Source organism: Macaca thibetana, chromosome X, assembly GCF_024542745.1.
Source record: "Macaca thibetana thibetana isolate TM-01 chromosome X, ASM2454274v1, whole genome shotgun sequence".
Classification (NCBI taxonomy): domain Eukaryota; kingdom Metazoa; phylum Chordata; class Mammalia; order Primates; family Cercopithecidae; genus Macaca; species Macaca thibetana.
Genome location: NC_065598.1, coordinates 75505238 through 75526403, shown reverse-complemented (window position 1 = coordinate 75526403; position 21166 = coordinate 75505238). Strand labels below are relative to the sequence as shown.

Below are 21166 nucleotides of genomic sequence, written 5' to 3'. Positions count from 1 at the left end.
ACTTGTTTACTGTAGGAGTCCTAGTTTTTATTTTTCTGTCCCATGAATTCTGTGAAATGATTTATTCCTTTCAGGCCAGGAATCTCATAGGCATATATGCCTCTAGGTTAGGATTATCCTAACTCACTAAAGATGTCAGGCTATTGGGGCTGAGAGGAGTTTGGGCTGTTAAAAAAAAAAAAGTGTTTTTCTCTCAAACTGGTGACCAACAAATAGCTAAGACAATTTTGGTGCTTTACCTATCTCTGCAAAGAATGGATGATTTGACATACCATTAATTACAACCTCCAATCATATCAAGCAAAACTACCTTAAAAGAAAAACTAATGGACACTCTCAAAAAAAATTTAAATAACAGAAGATCAAAAAGACTTTAGAATTTGGGAAATAAAGGAAAACAGAAGATGCTAATTACTGATATCTAAAATGAAAAGTGGACATCACTATAAAGCCGATGGAGATTAAAATGATACTAAACTATTTTTTTCAACTTTTATTTTAGGTTCAAGGGGTACATGTGCAAATTAGTTGCAAGAGTATATTGCATGACCCTGAGGTTTAGGGTATTAATGATCCCATCACCCAGATAGTGAGCATAGTACCCAATAGGTAGTTTTAAAAAATTCTCAGGCATTCCATTCCCTCTGTCATCTAGTAGTCCCCAGTGTCTATTGTTCCCAACTGTTTAGCTATGTGTACTCAGTGTTTGGCTCCCACTTTTATATGAGAGCATGTAGAATTCAGTTTTCTTCTCCTGCATTAACTTGGATAATGACTTCCAGCTACATCTGTGTTTCTGCAAAAAACATGATTTCATTCTGTTTTATGGCTGTGTAGTATTCCATGGTGATACATACTACAGTTTCCAGTTTCTTTCTTTCTTTCTTTCTTTTTTTCTTTTTCTTTTTTTTTTTTTTTAAGATGGGCTAAGGTTTACTTACTTACATAACATTTAAAAATAATTCATTGGATGGCTGGCAAGATGGCCAAAATAGGAACAGCTCCAGTCTCCAGCTCCAAGCAAGACCAATGCAGAAGGTGGCTGATTTCTGCATTTTCATCTGAGGTACCTGGCTCATCTAATTGGGACTGCTTAGGCAGTGAGTGCAGCTCATGGAGGGCAAGCAGAAGCAGGGTGGGGTGCTGCCTCACCTGGGAAGCACAAGGGGTTGGGGAACTCCCTTCCCCAGCCAAGGGAAACCATGAGGGACTGTGCCATGAGGAAGGGTGCATTCCAGCGCACATACTGCACTTTTCCCATGGTCTTTACAACCCCCAGACCAGGAGATTCCCTCCGGTGCCTACTCCTCCAGGGCCCTGAGTTGCAAGCACAAAACTAAGCAGCCATTTGGGCAGACACCAAGCAAGCTGTAGGAGTTTTTATTTATTTATTATTATTTTTTTCATACCCCAGTGACACCTGGAATGCCAGAAAGGAAGAACCATTCACTCCCCTGGAAAGGGGGCTAAAGCCAGGGAGCCAAGTGGTCTAGCTCAGTGGATCCCACCCCAATAGAGCCCAGCAAGCTAAGATCCACTGGCTGGAAATTCTCACTGCCAGCACGGAAGCCTGAAGTAAACCTAGGATGCTCAAGCTTGGTGTGGGGAGGAGCCTCCACCATTACTGAGGCTTGAATAGGTGGTTTTCCCGTCACAGTGTAAACAAAGCCTCTGGGACGTCTGAATGGGGTGGAGCCCGCCACAGTTCAGCAAAGCCACTGTAGCCAGACTGCCTCTCTATGTTCCTTCTCTGTGGGCAGGGCATCTCTGAAAGAAAGGCAGCATTCCCAGTCAGAGGCTTATAGATAAAATTCTCATTTCACTGGGACAGAGCACCTGAGGGAAAAGGGCAGCTGTGGGCGCAACTTCAGCAGATTTAAACATTCCTGCCTCCTGGCTCTGATGAGAGCAGTGGATCTCCCAGCAGAGTGCTTGAGCTCTGCTAAGGGACAGACTGCCTCCTCAAGTGGGTACAAGACCCCTTTGCCTCCTGACTGGGAGACACCTTCCAGTATGAATCGACAGACACCTAATACAGGAAAACTCCGACAAGCATCTGGCAGGTGCCTCTCTGGGACGAAGCTTCCAGAGGAAGGAACAGGCAGCAAACATTGCTGTTCTGTAGCCTCTGCTGGTGATTCCCAGGCAAAAAGGTTCTGGAGTAGACCTCCAACAAACTGCAGCAAACCTGCAGCATAGGGGCTGTTAGAAGGAAAACTAACAAGCAGAAAGGAATAGCATCAACATCAACAAAAAGGATGTCCACACGAAAACCTCATCTGAAGGTCACCAACATCAAGGACCAAAGATAGATAAATCCATGAAGATGAGGGAAAACCAGTGCAAAAAGTCTGAAATTTCCCAAAACCAGAATGCCTGTTCTCCTCCAAAGGATCACAACTACTCACCAGCTAGGTAAAAGAACTGGATGGAGAATGAGTTTAATGAATTGACAGATGCAGGCTTCAGAAGGTGGTAAAAACAAACTCCTTCAAGTTAAAGGAGCATATTCTTACCCAATGCAAGGAAACTAAGAACCTTGAAAAAGGTTAGAATAATTGCTAACTACAATAACCAGTTTAGAGAAGAACATAAATGACCTGATGGAGCTGAAAAACACAGCATGAGAACTTTGTGAAACATACACATGTATCAATAGCTGAATCAATCAAGCAGAAGAAAAGATATAAGGGGTTGAAGATCAACCTAATGAAATAAAGTGTGAAGAAAAGGTTAGAGAAAAAAGAATAAAAAGGAATGAAGCCTCTGAGAAATATGGGACTATGTGACAAGACCAAGCCTACTTTTCACTGGTATACCTGAAGGTGACAAGGAGAAGGAAACCAAGTTGGAAAACACTCTTCAGGATATTATCCAGGAGAATTTCCCCAACCTAGTAAGGCAGGCCAACATTCAAATTCAGGAAATACAGAGAACACCACAGAGATACTCCTCAAGAAGAGCAACCCCAAGACACATAATCATCAGATTCACCAAGGTTAAAATGAAGGAAAAAATGTTAAGGGCAGCCAGAGAGAAAGGTCTGGTTACCCACAAAGGGAAGCCAATCAGACTAACAGTGGATTGCTCTACTGAAACCCTACAAGCCAGAAGAGAGTGGGAACCAATATTCAACATTCTTAAAGAAAAGATTTTTCAACCCAGAATTTCATATCCTGCCAAACTAAGCTTCATAAGTGAAGAAGAAATAAAATCCTTTACAGACAAGCAAATGCTGAGAGATTTTGTCACCACCAAGACTGCCTTACAGGAGCTCCTGAAGGAAGCACTAAACATGGAAAGGAACAACTGGTACCAGTCACTGAAAAAACATGCCAAATTGTAAAGACCACGACAATATGAAGAAACTGCATCAATTAACGGGCAGAAAACCAGCTAGCATCATAATGACAAGATCAGACTCACACATAACAATATCATCCTTAAATGCAAATGGGCTAAATGCCACAATTAAAAGAACCAACTGGCAAATTGGATAAAGAGTCAAGACCCATCAGTGTGCTGTATTCAGGAGACCCATCTCAAGTGCAAAGACACACATAGGCTCAAAATAAAACAATACAGGAATATTTACCAAGCAAATGGACAGAAAAAAAAAGCAGTGGTCTCTGATAAAACAGACTTTAAACCAACAAAGATCAAAAAAGACGAAGCAGGGCATTACATAATGGTAAAGGGATCAATGCAGCAAGAAGAGCTAACTATCCTAAATATACATGCACCCAATACAGGAGCATCCAGATTCATAAAGCAAGTTCTCAGAGACTCACAAAGAGACTTAGACACCCATACAGTAGTAGTGGGAGATTTTAACACCACACTGTCAATATTAGACAGATCAGTGCAACAGAAAATTAACAAGGATATTGAGGACTTGAACTCAGCTCTGGACCAAGGAGACCTAATAGACATCTATAGAACTCTCCACCCCAAATCAACAGAATATACATTCTTCTCTGCACCACATTGCATTTATTCTAAAATTGACCACATAATTGGAAGTAAAACACTCCTCAGCAAATGCAAAAGAATGGAAATCATAACAAACAGTCTCTCAGATCACAGCGCAATCAAATTAGAACTCAGGATTAAGAAACTCACTCAAAACCACAGAACTACAAGGAAACTGAACAACCTGCTCCTGAAAGAACACTGGGTAAATAACGAAATTAAGGTGGAAATAAATAAGTTATTTGAAACCAATGAGAACAAGGACACAATGCACCAGAATCTCTGGCACACAGCTAAAGTAGTGTTTTGAGGGAAATTTATAGCACTGAATTCCCACAGGAGAAAGCAGGAAAGATGTAAACTTGACACTCTAACATCACAATTAAAAGAAGTAGAGAAGTGAGACAAACAAATTCAAAAGCTAGCAGAAGACAAGAAATAACTAATATCAGAGCAAAACTGAAGATGATAGAGTCATGAAAACCCCTTCAAAAAATCCCAGAATCCAGGAGCTAGCTTTTTGAAAAGATTAACAAAATAGATAGACCACTAGCCAGAATAATAAAGAAGAAAATAAAGAAGATTCGAATAGACACAATAAAAAATGGCAAAGGGGATATCACCACTCATCTCACAGAAATACAAACTACCATCAGAGAATACTATAACCACTTCTATGCAAATAAACTAGAAAATCTAGAAAAAATGGATAAATTCCAGACACATACATCCCTCAAGACTAAGTCAGGAAGAAGTCATATCCCTGAATAGACCAATGACAAGTTCTGAAATTGAGGCAGTAATTAATAGCTTACCAACCAAAAAAGGCCCAGGACCAGATGGCTTCACAGCCAACTCCTACCCAAGGTACAAAGAGGAACTAGTACCATTACTTCTGACACTATTCTAACCAAATGAAAAAGAAGAGTTTCTCCCTAACTCATTTTTTGAGAGCAGCATCATCCTGATACCAAAACCTGGAAGAGACACAACAAAAAAGAAAATTTCAGGCCAATATCCCTGATGAAGATTAACACAAAAATCGTCAATAAAATACCAGGAAACCTAACCCAGGAGGAGGTCAAAAAGCTTGTCCGCCACAATCAAGACATCTTCAATGCTGGGATGCAAGGCTGGTTCAACATACGCAAATCAATAAACATAATCCATCACATAAACAGAACCAATGACAAAGATCACGGTTATCTCAATAGATGCAGAAAAGGCCTTTGATAAAAGTCAACACAATTTTATGCTAAAAACTCTCAATTAACTAGGTATTGATGGAACATATCTCAAAATAATAAGAAGTATTTATAACAAACCTACAGCCAATATCATGTTGAATGGGCAAAAGCTGGCAGCATTCCCTTTGAAAACCAGCACAAGACAAAGATGCCCTCTCTCGCCACTCCTATTCACCATAGTATTGGAAGTTTGGGTCAGAGCAATCGGGCAAGTGAAAGAAATCAAGGGTATTCAGATAGGAAGAGAGGAAGCCAAATTGTCTCTGTTTGCAGATGACATGGTTGTATATTTAGAAAACCTATTGTCTCAACCCCAAATCTCCTTAAACTGATAAGCAACTTCAGCAAAGTCTCAGGATACAAAATCAATGTGTGAAACTCACATGCATTCTTATGCACCAATAATAGCCAAACAGAGAGCCAAATCATGAGTGAACTCCCATTCACAATTGCTACAAAGAGAATAAAATACCTAGGAATACAACTTACAAGGGATGTGAAGGACCTCTTCAAGGAGAACTACAAACCACTCCTCAAGAAAATAAAACAGGATGTAAACAAATGGAAAAATATTCCATGCTCATGAATAGAAAGAATCAATATCTTGAAAATGGCCATACTTCCCAAAGTAATTCATAAATTCAAGGGTATCCCCATCAAGCTACCAATGACTTTCTTCACAGAATTAGAAAAAAACTAATTTAAAGTTCATATGGAACCAAAAAAGAGCCCGTATAGCCAAGAGAATCTTAAGCAAAAAGAACAAAGCTGGAGGCATCACACCACCTGACTTCAAACTATACTACAAGGCTACAGTAATTAAAACAGCATGGTACTGGTACCAAAAAAGATATATAGATCAATGGAACAGAGCACAGGCCTCAGAAAGAACACCACACATCTACAACCATCTGATCTTTGACAAATCTGACACAAACAAGCAAAGGGGAAAGGATTCCCTATTTAATAATTGGTATTGGGGAAACTGGCTAGCCATATGCAAAAAAACTGAAACTAGATGCCTTCTTTAACCTTATACAAAAATTAACTCAAGATGGATTAAAGACTTAAACGTAAGATCTGAAACTATAAAAAAAAACTAGAAGAAAACCTGGGTAAATACCACTCAGGGCATAGACATGGGCAAAGACTTCATGACTAAAACACCAAAAGCAATGGCAACAAAAGCCAAAACTGACAGACGGGATCTAATTAAACTAAAGAGTTTCTGCACAGTAAAGGAATCTATCATCAGAGTGAGCAGGCAACCTACAGAATAGGAGAAAATTGTTGCAACCTATCCATCTGACAAATGGCTAATATTCAGAATCTACAAAGGATTTAAACAGATTTACAAAAAAAGAAAAACATCAAAAAGTGGGTGAAGGATATGAACACACAATTCTCAAAAGAAGACATTCATGCAGCCAACAAGCATATGACAACAAGCTCATTATCACTGCTCATTAGAGAAATGAAAATCAAAACTACAATGAGCTACGATCTCACGCCAGTTAGAATGGAGATCATTAAAAAGTCAGGAAACGACAGATGCTGGAGAGGATGTGGAGAAATAGGAACATTATTACACTGTTGGTGGGAGTGTAAATTAGTTCAACCATTGTGGAAGACAGTGTGGCGATTCCTCAAGGATCTAGAACTAGAAATACCATTTGACCCAGCAATCCCATTACAGGGTGTTATAAATCATTCTACTATAAAGACACATGCACACAAATGTTTATTGCAGCACTGTTCACAATAGCAAAGACTTGGAACCAACCCAAATGCCTATCAATGATAGACTGGATAAAGAAAATGTGGCACATATACACGAGTCAGTACTGTGCAGCCATAAAAATGGATGAGTTTATGTATTTGCAGGGACATAGATTAAGCTTGAAACCATCATTATCAGCAAACTAACACAGGAACAGAAAACCACACACCACATGTTCTCACTCATAAGTGGGAGTTGAACAGTGAGAACACATGGACGCAGGGAGGGGAACCTCACATACCAGGGTATGTTGGATGGTGGGGGGCTAGGGGAGGGATAGCATTAGGAGAAATACCTGATGTAGATGATGGGTCAATGGGTGAAGCAAGTCACCATGGCACATGTATACCTATATAATAAACCTGCACATTCTGCACATGTATCCCAGAACTAAAAGTATAATAAAATATAACAATAATAATTCATTTACTTCAGAAACATGGCAGACGATTGAGAGTACTATTGAAACACTTAAAATTCAGAGAATGTCAGGAAAGCAAAGATGAAGATCACAAATCCATTTCTGAGTTGGAGTAAAAGATCTTAGCCAGGCCCCCATCCTAGGCTAGTCTCCTCCGTTAAGCAGGGACAACCAAAAGATAAGAAAGCCTTGGCCTCATCCCTGTCATGAGACAGCCTGAACTGCTCAAAAATAAGAAACAACTGGATGATACTGAGGACTGATTCCTGATGAGTCATTAGGAATGTCAGTAGGTTCTCTTTTCAGTAGGTGGCTTAGCACCCTTCTGGAGAACGGAGTAGGAGTCTGGGGCTGGAGGCTGAAGACCAACATCCATCAAAGTTTACCTTCTTTTCAGTAATGCTCTTTTTCTTATTTCAACAGCAAGAAACCTGAAATCCAGGGAAGTCATTTAAGAAACCCCTCTGACTGCAACCTGAAAACGTCTCCCAAGCGAGACTGGGGGTGGAGATGATGACTTCAAATTCAGTGGGCCTCTTGTTCGATAGGGGAGAAGCCAGAGAAGAATCTGGTGTTGCCGGCCAGTTTGTTTCTCTTTCTTCTCTGGAGCCTTGTTTTCTTGGTATTCTGTTGCTACATGTTTCAACTCTGGGAGGTCAAAAGGGGGTAGGGGAACTGGAGCAGTCTTCTTAGACAGCACCTGCTCCACGTCACACATCTCTTTCCAGATCCTGCTATTGGGGGTGGCACACACAGGGTTAAAGAAGCTCAGTCCTGGGATCCCCTCAGTAGGATACTCCAGTTTGAAGGAGCCTTCAGAATCCTGGGCCCATTCAATGGTGTACAAGCTATCCTTGCCTTGCTGGCGGTCCTGACACTTTGTGGGGTCACAGCTACAGTCCACACCACAGTCTGAGTTTTGCTTCCTCCACCCACACCAACCCTTGCAGGAACACCCTTGGATTTTCTTCCTGGACACCTTAACTAATTTTTTTGGCTTCCATTACTCATCATTCCCCTCATCACCATCACCATCACCATCCTCATGCTCATTCACAGAATGCTTTGAACAATATTTTAGATCCTCGATGACCATTCTTTGCTCCAGGAAGTTTAACACGAGGTTTAGGCTTAGGTGGGACATATTCAAAAGAAGAGTCTGGAGATAGAAGAGTATCCTTAGGAAGATATTTCTGTCTACTGGCTACCTGGAGAAGGGTCAGGGGTCAGTTTTTGCTTCATGATTTCATTCTCTTAAAAACTGCTGATTTTGCTCACACACTACTTGCTTCTTCTCAAGTTCTTCATCCTGACACTTCAGTGTGCTCAGTAGCTGCTGTTCCTTCTCACTGACTGATTCCTCTAACTGCTTCTCTGCAATTTGGCTCTGCTGCAGCTGGCCGAGAAGGTACAACCCCTTCTCTTGGTGCTGTTTCTCCATTCTGACCAGCTCAGCTTATAACTGTCTCTAACTCAGAAAAATGATTTTATTCCTCAAACAGCATCTTCTGCACGTCAGCACAGCTGACCTTGCTTTGTTTCAGGCTGCTTTCAAGTTTGCTGACCTGTATTTTGGAGGAGACCAGCTCTCAAATCAAATATTTCAGGGCACAGTTGGCTTCCAGAATGGTGTCAATATTCTCCCAGCATTGTTTTGGCCTGTCTTCACTTTCTGTATCCAGCAGCTTCTGCTGTAGTTCAGCTATCTGAGAGCACTCCTGAGTTCCATTTCAGTCTCTAGGCTTTCAATCGGCTTTGTAATAGAATTTTCTGACTCCGAAACTTGACCACGCACTTCAGTAAGGGAGAATGTATGCCTCTGGAGTTTAGGAGGTGGATTCTCCCCAGATTCCTTTTTTTTTCTTTGAGTTGAGCCACATCCTGAACCAGGATCTTTCTATCTTCAAGGAGCCCATCAGATGGCGTTTGGCTTCCTGAGTAGTGACCATAACCTCAATTTTGTTTCCAAGCCAATTCTTCACTCCAGTTGCAGTGCCTTCCACTCCATGGCTCTGAGTCTCTTTCTGCTTATCTGCGACTTCCCATTGTTTCTGGAGAGCATCCCTGAGACACTTGCCGGCAGCTGCTGCCTCCTCTGTTTTACATCTTAGCTCATTGGATTGTTTCTTGAAGTTTCTTTCAAATTTGAGAAGTTCATATTGCCTCTTACTGACTCATTCTTTTAACTGTATTACTTATTTGTCTTTTTTCTGCTTCCACTGTCTAAACTTCTCAGCATCCTCTTTCATTTGACACATTAACTGTACCCACTAGTTTTTCATCATCCGTATCTCCTGGTTCAGACTGGAGACAGTATGCTCTGTGGATTCTTTTAGTTTCAGAAGTTTGGACTGCTCAGTTGGTGTCTTCCTCAGATCAGCTATTTGATCCTCCAGCTCCTGGAGATATTTTCAGTGGCCACACTCAACTTGGCTTGGTTGACATCCTTCTTTGCTGTCTGAAGTTCAAGAACAAATTCTTCCTTTTCCTTTTGCAGATAGATGACTTCCAGTTCTAGCTTTTTTTATATTATGCTGGTATTGGAACTGAATGGGCTGTAGCTGGCAAATGTTCTGAGTCATCTTCCTAGCTAGGGCCTCTTTCAGTGCAGTGGCTTTATTCAACTCAACCAACTCCTTCGACATCTGAGCTTGACAGAAAGCATGCTGAGTGGTAAAAGCATCAGAATACCAGCTCCTCTCTGAACTGGTTTCCACTTGAGCTTCTTGTTCCACCACAGTATTAATGGCTGCAGCCATGCAAGCAGGACTTTCATCCGATAACTTGGTAATCAATTGCTGCAGGTTACAAATTATTTCTACATTTTATTTCAATTCCTGTCTTCCAAATCCTCCACTAGCTTTTGAAGATCCAGTTTTCAGGCTGCATGCTGCCTTAGCTCTTCTAGCTTGGCGTTATTTTTTTTATTTTTTATTTTTTGAGACATTGTCTCACTCTGTCACCCAGGCTGGAATGCAGTGATGCAATCTTGGTTCACCGCAAGTTCCAACTCTTGGGTTCACACCATTCTTCTGTCTCAGCCCCCCGAGTAGCTGGGACTACAGGTGCCCACCACCATGCCCAGCTAAATTTTTGTATTTGTAGTAGAGATGGATTTTCACCATGTTAGGCAGGATGGTCCTGACCTTGTGATCCACCTGCCTCGGCCTCCCAAAGTGCTGGGATTACAGGCATGAGCCACCGTGCCTGGTTGGTGTTCATTTTTTCATTCACTTGCTCTGTCAAAATGATCCTCTCCAACATCTGGGCTGTCTGACCAGCTGCCTCGCTCAGACCACGACTTAATCTTTTATTCTCCATCAGGGATTGTAGATTATCTGATGGTTACACATTTATAGATTCAGGCAGGGTATGTCCATGGGCTTGTAGCAACAAGACTTGTAGCTGTTGTAGCTGTTTTACCCATTGCTTTAGATGATTAAGTTCAGTTGTCTGGGGATCAATATTAGCAACAGGTTGGTTCCTGGTTTTTCTTACTCTGTCATCATAGCGAAGGGTATTTAGTTTCTTCTGGATTGGAGCCAGCAGGACTCACACAGGCTATTATAAGAGTATGGTTATTACCACTTAGAGAATCTTGAAGCAGTGGAGTGAACTTGGAATCTCTGCAGGACACAAAGTCACCCTTTTTGTCATCTCCAAGAGCACTGATTACATTTCCCAAGCATAGAAGGCCTCGATTAATATTAATACCCTTTTTTAGACAAACCCCTTCAGCCTTGGTTTTCTTCTGTCTTTCTGATTCAGCAAGGTCTACAAGATGCAGCTTGGAGTGAAAGCTGCTATTCTTGTCACTTTTCTTTCTCTGCTCTATGGAGATTGTAAAGATGGCATGAAATTGGGATGACTGGGAGTTCATAGCTGTGGAGGCCACAGAGTTGTTGCCCTGCTCCAAACAGGAAACAGTATCCAAGGCAACTAAAACAGTCTGCTCAGTGAGTCCTACAATCTTTATGCCTTCCTTAGGATCATCCCATATATTTGTTTGAGCTTTCTTACAAGATGGGCATAGAAGATCCAAAATTTCTTCATTGTAAATCTCTAAGTAAGACACGTTCAGAATAAATTCCAAATCACTCTTTTTATCAATTTCTTTGAAGAGCAGTTGTATTACCCTAGGAATAACCCCAACTGTTGGTTCATTCTCTTGCTCTGCAGTGTATGCACCTCCCATTGAATAGGTTTTTTTCCAGAGCAAGTCTGCCCATAGGCCAGGACCATTGCATTATATCATTTAAATATGCCTTTTATGAGTGGTGCTACTGCTGTATTGAAGACTTCTTCCTGTTCATTACAGGGGTCAAACACAAAATCATAGTTGAAGGATTTATCAATACCAACCACCACCTGAGGCTCCCTGGGCATGAATGAAAGGTATATCTGGCAGCCCTCGCTAATCTCTTTGGGGACCAGAGGACAACAACGCAGTGCCACTCTTACAGGAATTCCCTTCACCTCTTCCTTCATGATCCTATCTCAGCACTGCCTCAAACTAAACATCCTTTCCTGGTTCTCCCCAGTTCTCCCCTTACTACAGTTTCCTTATCCAGTCCACTGTTGATGGGGATCTAGGTTGATTTCATGTATTTGCTATTGTGAATAGTGCTGCAATAAACACATGAGTGCATGTGTTTCTTTGGTAGAAAAATATATATAATAAAGGTGGCCAAGAGCAGTAGCTCATGCCTGTAATCCCAGTACATTGGGAGGCTGAGGTGGGAGGATCCCTTGAACTCAGTTGTTCAAGACCAATCTGGCCCACATTGTGAAACTCTGTCTTTACTAAAAACACAAGAAAATTTAGCCAGGTTTGGTAGCACACACCTGTAATCCCAGCTATTCTGGTTGCTGAGGCAAAAGAATCCTTTGGACCTGGGAACAAGGCATTGCAGTGAGCTGAGATTGCACCACTACACTCCAGCCTGGGCGATGAAGTGAGGCTCTGTCAAAAAAGAAGAAAGAATGAACAGGCAACCTACAGAATGGGAGAAAATTTTTGCAGTCTACTCATCTGACAAAGGGCTAATATCCAGAACCTAAAAAGAACTCAAACAAATTTACAAGAAAAAAACAAACAACCCCATCAAAAAGTGGGCAAAGGATATGAACAGACATTTCTCAAAAGAAGACATTCATACAGCCAACAGACACATGAAAAAATGCTCATCATCACCAGCCATCAGAGAAATGCAAATCAAAACCACAATGAGATACCATCTCACACCAGTTAGAATGGCAATCATTAAAAAGTCAGGAAACAACAGGTGGTGGAGAGGATGTGGAGAAATAGGAACACTTCTAGACTGTTGGTGGGATTGTAAACTAGTTCAACCATTATGGAAAACAGTATGACGATTCCTCAAGGATCTAGAACTAGATGTACCATATGACCCAGCCATCCCATTACTGGGTATATACCCAAAGGATTATAAATTATGCTGCTATAAAGACACATGCACACGTATGTTTATTGCAGCACTATTCACAATAGCAAAGACTTGGAATCAACCCAAATGTCCATCAGTGACAGACTGGATTAAGAAAATGTGGCACACATACACCATGGAATACTATGCAGCCATCAAAAAGGATGAGTTTGTGTCCTTTGTAGGGACATGGATGCAGCTGGAAACCATCATTCTTAACAAACTATCACAAGAACAGAAAACCAAACCCCGCATGTTCTCACTCATAGGTGGGAACTGAACAATGAGATCACTTGGACTCGGGAAGGGGAACATCACACACTGGGGCCTATCATGGGGAGGGGGGAGGGGGGAGGGATTGCACTGGGAGTTATACCTGATGTAAATGACGAGTTGATGGGTGCTGACGAGTTGATGGGTGCAGCACACCAACATGCCACAAGTATACATATGTAACAAACCTGCACATTATGCACATGTACCCTAGAACTTAAAGTATAATAAAAATAAAAAATAAAAAATAAAAAATAAAAAATAAAAAAAGAAAAATGCAAAAAAAAAAGGAAAATTACTGTACATCCATTACAACCTTGCTAATGTAAATTCTTCATTTTTACTATGAGTCAATTAATGGCTCATCATTTAAAAAGAATAACATCTGTTTGTTTCTGATTATTTTTGGACTTTGAAATTATTCAGTTTTTATTGTACCAAATCAGGAAATATAGAACTAAAACATCAATAAATTAATCATTCTAAGATAATTTAAAAAAAGAAAGAAAGAAAGAAAGAAAGAAAGAAAGAGGAAAAGAGAGAACAATTTATTTTTGAAAGGAATATCTTAAACAGCTCTATGCACACAAAGTCGATAATCTTCATGAAATGGACAAGTTCTTGAAAGACACAGTTTGCTATGTCTCACACCCCCCCCAAAAAAAACATAATCTGAATAGGCTTATATATATTAAAGGAATTGAGTAAGTAATTAATGATATTAATATTTAACAATAATAGATACAATATAACTTTTAGAGATAAGAAATGTGATTTAACCGAAAATTAAAAAAATGAAAAAAGTTTAATAAAAAGATTATTTAGAAACATGAAAGCAGGGTGATATATTTTATACATATAACGCATTTTGTTTTTTCCAATAATCAACCAATGGAAATTTGTGGTGCTTCCACTTGTGGGATACTATGTGTAATGCTGCCATAAAAATTTTTGTACAAGTTTTGTTGTGGATATATGTTTTTATTTCCCTTAGGTAGATACTAGGAGTGGAATTGTTGGGTCATATAGTAGCTTTATGTTTAACTTTTCCAGGAACTGTTAGCCTGTTTCTGAAAAGGCTGCACCTTCCAGTTCATTTTTCAACTCCAGCATAACTCTGATAGTCAAAACTGAAAAAATATATTGAAGTTTCTTAAGACTTGATTCTGGGTCTTCCCCCGTCTCTGCATTGGAACAGTTTTACAAATTCTGAATTTGAGTAACTCGAGGTCAATCTTGCACTTTCTGCTAAAAAAATAAAAGAATAAAAACTAAATAAAATAAATAAATAAATAAATAAAAATAAAAAACAGACTCACTACTTTCTTATTTGGTTCAGTGGTGACTTATTCAACAAGAGAAACACGACTTGACCAATAAAATTGAATAAATGATTGGAATGAAAAATATACAGAAGAAAAATCAGACAAATAAATAATCCAATAATTGATGAGATACAAATTACAATAAAAAGTTTTTCACCTGTCAATTGATAAACAGCAGGATAAGATGCCAGCAAAGATATAGTAATAATAGCTATTATGTTTTTTTTTTTTTGTTTTTTTTTTGTTTTTTTTTTTTTTGAGATGGAGTCTCGCTCCGTTGTTCAGGCTGGAGTGCAGTGGCATGATCTCGGCTCACTGCAACCTCTGCCTCCTGGCTTCACTCCATTCTCCCACCTCAGCCTCCCGAGTAGCTGGGACTACAGACGCCTGCCACCGCGCCTGGATAATTTTTTGTATTTTTAGTAGAGACGGGGTTTCACCGTGTTATCCAGGATGATCTCGGTCTCCTGACCTCCTGATCTGCCCACCTCGTCCTCCCAAAATGCTGGGATTACAGGCATGAGCCACCGCGCCGGGCCTTTGTTTTGAGTGCTTAATATAGGCCATGTGCTTTACAGGCATTATTTCATTTAACTTTTCTATTATCATATTAGGCAGATGCTTTTATTAATTCCATTCTGTAGTACAGAAAAATGTGCCAAAGTCATGCAGCTAGTAACTCGTGGTACTGGGATTTGGGTCCAGATAATCTGACACATTCCCCTGGGTCTCTATAATTTCCTTCCTTTAAAAATGAGTGTTTCATGTTCCATTCATGTCTATCTTTCCTTCCTGTCTGCACACATAGATGACAGGTGGTCTAACAAAATAATACAGAAAAGCAACAATATGATAGGAAATAAATAAGATCAATAGAAGAGGTGGATTGTCTTCTACATGCTTTTATTCAGAGAACATAGAAGAACTAAATCTTATCTAAAAGAAGACTATGAAGAGCCTTCTTGCCCTGCAGAATTCTAGGTCTTCACATTGCAAGGGAATGTCAAAATACAGCCAGGACCCTGTGGTGGAGAAAACAATGGAGTGGAAAATAGAGACAAATTAAACTATTGGAAACATATGGGAATCTGTGTCACCATTAGAGGCTTTTTAAAATAGCCTTTAAAAAAATGCAACCAACTGGAGAAAATGAAATTCTATTTTGTACTACCCAGAGGATTTATTCTAAATTCATTAGTATAGAAGATTTCAAATATATACAAACATAGAAAGATGTGATTAGCAATTTATGTGTATAGCCACCGCCCAATTTTTATCAATGCATGGCCAGTGTTGATTCATCTATTGGCCTTCCTTATTATTTATCCTATCTGCAAATACTTAAATATATACCTTGAAATAACATGTATTATTTTCGAAAATATAGGATTATTATACACCTAAAATTGTATTTTTAATTTATTTTTTATTTTTGTAGGGACCAGGTAAGTGAATACTTATGTGGTAGATGAGATATTTTGACACAGGCATACAATGTGTAATAATCAAATCAGGATAAATGAGGTATTAATCACCTCAACCATTTATTCTTTATGTTATAAACAATCCAATATACTCTTTTAGTTATTTTTTAAATGTACAAATAAATTATTTTTTACTATAGTCACCCTGTTATCCTGGCAAGTGCTAGGTCTTATTTATTCTTTCTAAGTTTTTGTACCAAATAATGATCTCCACATCACCCCTCATCTCCCGCTACACTTCCCAGCATCTGGTAACCACCCTTCTACTCTATCTTCATGAGTTCGACTATTTTGATTTTTAGCTCTTAAAAATAAGTGAGGGTATTACTGAGGGATCATGGCAGATGGAAGGCAGGACTAGATTGCAGTTCCAGACAGAGCAGCATGTGGAGGCTTGCATTGTGAATTTTAACTCCAGATCAACTCCAAAAACAAACAGCAATCCTGGGAGGATCCTCTGAAGTAAGCAGACTGCTCCTGCAGGACCCAGGAGAAACCCCAAATACTGTGAGTTCCACAACTGTGGAAGTGGGAAAGGGAGACCATCCTCTCCCGAACACACACTCCCATTGGAAAAGCTGAAGGTCTATTTGTAGGAGAAGTGTCTGACTTTACGTGGAGCTGAGTCAAGTTAGAGAGCCAAGTCAAGTGAAATACAGGGGTAGAGGAAGCAGCAGAAAGGTCCTTGGAGCTCGCTGGGTCTTCAAGCAGTCCATTCCTGCCTGACACCACAGGGATCCATCTGGAGGGTGGCCAGAGCAGCAGGGGTAAAACTCCACAGGGAAAAAAAATTATCTAGCTGAACTGCGTAACAATTTGAACAGGGCGAGAAGTCTCCTGGCCAGAACTCGAAGGAGGGTATGAATCCAGCATGCGGACTTCACAGACAGGGAGAAGAACTAAAGCCCTTTTCCTTCGCAGCTGAGAGGCAGAAAAACCTCAGGCAAGTTTTTAAGCCCATCTCACCCTCTGCCTGGAAACAGATTCAGGGCTGTCGAGAGAAGCACAGTGGGTGTGAGACCAGCCCTTCGGTTTGCCTGGGAGCTGGATGTGGCCTGTTACTGCCAACTTTCCCCCACTTCCCTGTCAACCTGAATGACTTAGAAGAGGCAGTCATAATCCTCTTAGGTACACAACTCCAGTGAACTGGGAATCTCATCCCCATCCCCCACAGCAGCAATAGCAAGACCCACTCAAGGATAATCTGAGCTCAGACATGCTTAGCCTGCCCCCACCTGATGGTTCTTCTCTATCCACCCTGGTAGAGAAAGACAAAAGGCATTTAATCTTGGGAGTTCTAGGGCCCCGCCCACCACCAGTCCCTCTCCACACTACTACAACTGATGTTTTCTGGAAAACCCCACCTACTGACAGGAGGCCAACCAGCACAAAAATAGCGCATTAAACTACCAAAGTTAAAGACTGTCATGGATCCACTGCACTCTCCATCACCTCCACCAGAACAAGAGTTGGTATCCATAGCTGAGAGACCCATAGATGCTTCACATCACAGGACTCTGTGCAGACAACTCCCAGGACCAGCCCAGAGCTGGGTAGACTCACTGGGTGGCTATACCCAGAAGAGAGACAACAATCACTGAAGTTTGACTCACAGGAAGCCACATCCACTGGAAAAGGGGGAGACTACTACATCAAGGGAACACTGTGGGACAAAAATTCTGAACAACAGCCTTTAGTCCTAGAACTTCCCTCTGACACAGCCCACCAAAATGAGAAGAAAGCAGAAAAACAACCCTGGTAATATGACAAAAATCTCTTCAACACCCCCCAAAAATCACACTAGTTCAGCAGCAATGGATCCAAACCAAGAAGAAATCCATGATTTACCTGAAAAAGAATTTAGGAGGTTAGTTATTAAGCTAATCAAGGAAGGACAAGAGAAAGACAAATCCCAATGCAAAGAAATCCAAAAAAATTATACAAGAAATGAAGGGGGAAATATGCAAGGAACAGATAGTTTAAAGAAAAAAACAGTCAAAAACTCAGGAAACTGCAGACATACTTTTAGAAATGGAAAATGCTCTGGAAAGTCTCAGCAATAGAATTTAACAAATAGAAGAAATAACTTCAGAGCTTGAAGACAAGGTCTTTGAATTAACCCAATCCAACAAAGACAAAGAAAAAAGAATAAGAAAATATGAACCAAGCCTCCAAGAAGTCTGGGATTATGTTAAATGACCAAACCTAAGAATAATCAGTGTACCTGAGGAGGAATACAATTCTAAAAGCTTAGAAAATATATTTGGGGGAATAATCAAGGAAAACTTACCTGGCCTTGCTAGAGACCTAGACATGCAAATACAAGAAGCACAAAGAACACCTAGGAAATTCATTGCTAGAAGATCTTCAACCACACACATTGTCACCGGGTTATCCAAAGTTAAGACAAAGGAAAGAATCTTAAGAGCTGTGAGACAGAAGCAACAGGTAACCTATAAAGGATAACCTATTAGATTAACAACAGATATCCAGCAGAAACTCTACAAGCTAGAAGGAATTGGGCCCTATCTTCAACCTCCTCAAGCAAAACAATTATCAACCAAGAATTTTGTATCCAGTGAATCTAAGCATTATACATGAAGGAAAGATACAGTCATTTTCAGACAAGCAAATGCTCTGAGAATTCACCATTACCAAGCCACCACTACAAGAACTGTGAAAAGGAGCTCTAGATCTTGAAACAAATCCTGGAAACCCATCAAACCAGAATCTGTTTAAAGCATAAATCACACAGGACCTATAAAACAAAAATACAAGTTAAAAAGCAAAAATAACTGCTCCCCCAAAACAAACAAACAGACAAAGTACACAAGCAACAAAGAGCATGATGAATGCAACAGTACCTCACATTTCAATACTAATATTGAATGTAAATGGCCTAAATGCTCCACTTAAAAGACACAGAACCGAAGAGTGGATAAGAACTCATGAACCAACTATCTGCTGCCTTCAGGAGACTCATCTAACACATAAGAACTCAGAGAAACTTAAAGTAAAGAGGTGGAAAAAGGCATTTCATGCAAATGCACACCAAAAGTGACCAGGGGCAGCTATTCTTATACCAGACAAAATAAACTTCAAAGCAACAGCATTTAAAAGAGACAAAGATGGACATTATATATTGGTAAAAGACCCTGTCCAACAGGAAAATATCAGAATCCTAAACATACATCCATCTAACACTGGATATCCCAAATGTATAAAACAATTACTAATAGACCTAAGGAATGAGATAGACAGCAACACAATAACGGTGGGGAACTTCAGTGCTCCACTGACAGCACTAGACAGGTCATCAAGAAAGAAAGTCAACAAACAATGGATGTAAACTATACCTTGGAACAAATGGACTTAACAGGTACACACACACACATACATATAACATATAAAACATATATATAAAAAACATAAAAGACATATATATACACACATATATATATTTTATGTATATATATATAACATTTCCTCCAAAAACTGCAGACTACACATTTGATTCAACAGTACATGGGACTTTCTCAAAGATAGACCAAGTGATAGGCCATAAAATGAGCCTTAATACATTTAAGAAAATTGAAATTATGACAAGCACTCTCTCAGACCACAGTGGAATAAAATTGAAAATCAATTCCTAAAGGAACCTCCAAAACCATGCAAATACATGGAAATTAAATCACCTACTTCTGAATGAGCATTGGGTCAAAAATGGAATCGAGTTGGAAATTTAAAAATTCTTCAAGCTGAATGACACTAGTGACATAACCTATCAAAACCTCTGGGATACAGCTAAGGCAGTGCTAAGAGGAAATTTTAAAGCCCTAAATGCCTATATCAAAAAGTCTGAAAGAGCACAAACAGACAATCTAAGATCACATCCAAAGGAACTAGAGAAACAAGAACAAAAAACCAAACTCAAACCCAGCAGAAGAAAGGAAATAACCAAGAACAGAGCAGAAATAAATGAAATAGAAACAAACAAACAAACAAACAAAAACAAAAGATAACTAGAACAAAAAGCTGGTTCTTTGAAAAGATAAATAAAATTGATGAACCATTAGCAAGATTAACCAAGAAGAGAGAAAATCAAAATAACCTCATTAAGAAATGAAACAGGAGATATTTCAACTGACACCACTGAAATGCAAAAGATCATTCAAGGCTAGTATGAGCACTTTACACACATAAACTGGAAAACCTAGAAGAGATGGATGAATTCCTGGAAAAATACAACCCTCCTACCTTAAATCAGGAAAAATTAGATACCCTGAATAGACCAATAACAAGCAGTGAGATTGAAATTGTAATTTAAAAATTACCAACAAAAATGTCCAGGAGTAGACAGATTCACAGCAGAATTCTACCAGACAGTCAAAGAAGAATTGGCACCATTTTTTTGACACTATTCCACAAGATAGAGAAAGAAGGAAACCTCCCTAATTAATTCCATAAAGCTAGCATCACCCTAATACCCAAACCAGAAAACGACACAACCAAAAAATAAAACTACAGACCAATATCCTTGATGAACATAGACGCTAAAATCCTTAACAAAATACTAGCTAACTGATTCCAGCAACATATCAAAAATATAGTCCATCATGATCAACACTTCTACACTGCTGGTGGGAATGTAAACAAGTACAGCCACTATAGAAATCAGTATGGAGATTCCTTAAAGAACTAAAAGTACAACTACCATTTGATGCAGCAATCCCACTACTGGGTATCTACCCAGAAGGAAAGAAGTCATTATTCAAAAAAGATACTTGCAGATGAATGTTTATAGGAGCACAATTTACAATTGCAAAATTGTGGAACCAGCCCAAGTGCCAATCAATCAATGAGTGGATAAAGAAACTGTGATTTTTAAATATATATAATGGAATACTATGCAGCCATAAAAAGGTATGAATTAACAGCATTTGCAATGACTGAATGAGACTGGAGGCTATTATTCTAAGTGAGGTACCTCAGGAATGGAAGACCAAACGTTGTATGTTCTCACTGATATGTGGGAGACAAGCTATGAGGACACAAAGGTGTAAGAATGATACAATGGACTTTGGGGACTTGGGGAGTAGAGTGGGAGGGTGACAAGGGATAAAAGACTGCAAATATGGTGCAGTGTATACTGCTCGGATGAAGCGTGCACCAAAATCTCACAAATCACCACTGAAGAACTTACTCATATTACCAAAT

At 39.7% G+C, this 21166-nt stretch overlaps 1 pseudogene; it reads right to left on the bottom strand.

Annotated features, from left to right (window-relative positions):
• Positions 1-7945: 7945 nt before the first annotated feature.
• LOC126946212 (chromosome-associated kinesin KIF4A-like) lies at positions 7946-11911 on the bottom strand (annotated as a pseudogene).
• Between the last annotated feature and the right edge of the window lie 9255 nt (positions 11912-21166).